The sequence below is a fragment of the Botryllus schlosseri genome, chromosome 13, assembly GCF_051294905.1.
Source record: "Botryllus schlosseri isolate E-star chromosome 13, Bs_hap1, whole genome shotgun sequence".
NCBI lineage: Eukaryota > Metazoa > Chordata > Ascidiacea > Stolidobranchia > Styelidae > Botryllus > Botryllus schlosseri.
This window is the reverse complement of record NC_137248.1, coordinates 24,066,345-24,069,616: the sequence shown is the minus strand read 5'-3', so window position 1 is coordinate 24,069,616 and position 3,272 is coordinate 24,066,345.

The window sequence follows — 3,272 nt, the reverse complement described above, 5'->3', positions numbered from 1 at the left end:
AGTGTTGGGATGACTGGAGTCAACTTTTTCGTATGATTTGACTTGAATCTAGTCACTTTGCAACAATGACTTGACTTGAATCGACGATTAAGAAATGTGGATTGACTCGTGACTCGAAGCAAAATTTGCGAGTCAATTTCAAGTCATCAAGTAAAAAGTGTCGAACAAATCACCGTATCTTGTGTGTGTTTCAATTGATTGCGATACCCCGGTGTCGCTGGTGAGAGCACCGGTCTTTCACTGGTTGCACGTTTCGCTGTTCCTCCATTGTTACATCACTGCAAACGAATTGATCACAGCTTACGTTGTCGTAGTGGTATTAGATTAATCTAATAGCAACGGACCTTCGTTTCTTGGATGTCTCAATGCGTGTATTGCGAATAGCTCACCTTAACCAACCTTCTTTTATCATTTAAATCGAACAAATAACGTTTGTGCGTTTGTATTATCATGGATGGTTAATTGGGTAGTGCATTGTACCGTATCAATATGTATCAACTTCTTACGGCTTCGCATTCCGTCCTCTCTATAATTTGGCTGATAATAGCAGACTGTAGCATGTAGCTATGCAGATACTCATGTATTTTAATAGCATTTCAAGGTGTGAATGAGCAATACAACGCTATTTTGTGTGTATACTGAACTTTTCATTCGTTATACGGCCAATTAATCTGTCACTCAGCTATCAGAATGTAATGACTTTGTATCATCTCTCATACTTCGAAAATTCAATATGACTTGAATTATAACTTGAATCGTGACTTGACTTGACTTGACTTGACTTGACTCGAGTCGTCTCCGAAAAACAAGTGACTTTACTTGACACGAGTCACCTTCGAAAATCGTTTGACTTGTTGTGACTCAAGTCAACATGTGCAATGACTCGTGAATCGAAGGTTGTGACTTAATCCCAACACCGCCCCCCGTAAGAGACCATGAACAACATTGTAATGGGGTTGGTCCACATTGAAAGCGTTTATTAGCTCACATTTTATACGATCATGGTCACCATTTATATTAGAAACTGGTCGCCTTTTATGTCGAATACTATAGTCGACATTCGGACCTAATATTGCGTATCGCAACAATATACCTCTCACAGCTTTCATGTGACAAAATTAAAATGTGATTCGTATCGATTTTGGATAATATGCCTGTTAAGTATAAACTATAGCCTCACTCGCAACCACGGTATCGATGGGGGTGGTTGACATTACAAGCGATTTCAGCATATATAGATATTCGCGGTCGCCATTTATATATGATTATGATCGCCATTTATATATGATTATGGTCGCCATTTATATCGAATAATGGTCGACATTTTTATACGTTTGCGGTCGCCATTTATATATGATACTGGTCGCCATTTACATCGAATAATGGTCGACATTTTTATATGTTTGCGGTCGCCATTTATATATGATACTGGTCGCCATTTATATCGAATTATAGCTAGTCGACATTACCAGAATGCCCCCTTTAAATTTATACGAGTCTGCGCACACTCACCAACGCACTGCGCAGACCCTTGGAGGACAGTGCGTAAAGACTAAAAACACATAATCACTTCGGATTACTTGTGCGCCACTTATATTTTCTGTGCGCAGAGACCGTGTCAACACTGCGCATTTGTGCACGTGCGCAGCTTAGAGGGAACACTGATTATGACCTAATATTAGGAGTTCGAACAATGTACCTCTCACATCAATCAGTTGACAAAATTGAAATGTAGGTAATATCAAGGCTTGATAATATGCCCGTTAAGTACATACCATATCAGCACCCATAACCATTATTGTGATGACTCGAAGCGGGTCGCGATATTCGGATGACTTGATTCAAATTATTTTCTTAACATAAGGAAAGTACTAGACACGGTTCGAGGTAATATATGTAATGACCCAACTTGGCCCTGGGTCATATCGCAAGACTAGGACCAAGTCATATGACTCGAGACACAGGCGGCCAACACCAATATTTCATCGTCATTTCGTATAATAGCAAAGTAACCAAACTATCTAGATTCAGGCTAGTGGTATTTACTAGGTATGGTGCGAACCCCTGAAAGGCTCAGGTTCGTGTGAACGCGAACCTTTTTGAAAGGTCTGTGTGAACGCGCATGTGAGCCTGTGACGTCATGTTGCTAATTACAACTCTACATTTCAGTGAAGTGATATATTAACGTACACGATACCCAACGAAAAATCAGGCCATATGCCACAATTCTGAAGTAGATACTGACTTTTTAAACGTCATCAAATGTATCAACTGGAGCAATCAAATACCACATTAATCCAATAAAATCAATACCTTCCGTCGCTTTGCCAACAATTTCGACGAGGACTTGCAAGTTAATAAGCTTACGCCGTAACGGTCTAGGCCAGACCGAACAATGCATTTGGCGTATGACTATTGATATTGAGGAGATTGTAAAACGGTTTTCTATAATTGCTACCGACATTACCCAATAAACAAGTTATACAGTAGCCAACACCCCAAGCGCGGGGATTGAGTTTTTATGATGCAATAAACATATCAAATCAAATGGATTCGATACGTCTACTACATTTCTGACAATAGACAACGATATATTATGTATCAATTTCATTTGTTAGTTGAATAAGCATCATTCGCTGATTACTTATCATGTAGTGTATTTCGTTCATGATGTTTTGTGAGCGCGGGTCAAGCTCGTAGCAGACAGTCACGAAATATTCACAAACGGAAAGCTGGATATTTCGAGCTGACTTTTGTAACAAAACAAGTAAAATTTCCGAGATTGACAAGGTGCATGCTCGTTTAGTGTTTTTTTTAAAGCTGCGATCGTCATGCATCGATGAATTCGAAACTGAAATGCAAATAATTTCAACCAAAGATGTTAAAATGACGTGGAAATTGTAATATATGAAAAAGGTTCACAGTGCAGAACCTATCAAGGTTCGTATGTGAACGTGAACCTCCGAATTTCTTAGGTTCACACACAGAACGCGAATGTGAACGTCAGGTTTACACTATCCCTAGTGCGCACCATCCCACAGGTTGAAAAACACCGCCCTAACCCGACCCTAAATCCAACCCTAACCGATAATTCAACACACATGCTCATGTGTCGCCAGCCCAATTGTCGCACGCTATAATGTCGCATGATGATATGTCCAAAGTCTAAGTACACGGACCGTCTATACAAGGGTTTCCCGAACTTTTTGAGGTCGCGACCCCAAAATTCGACTTGAAGACATGGGTCAGCACCTTCGCCCAAACCTACTCAC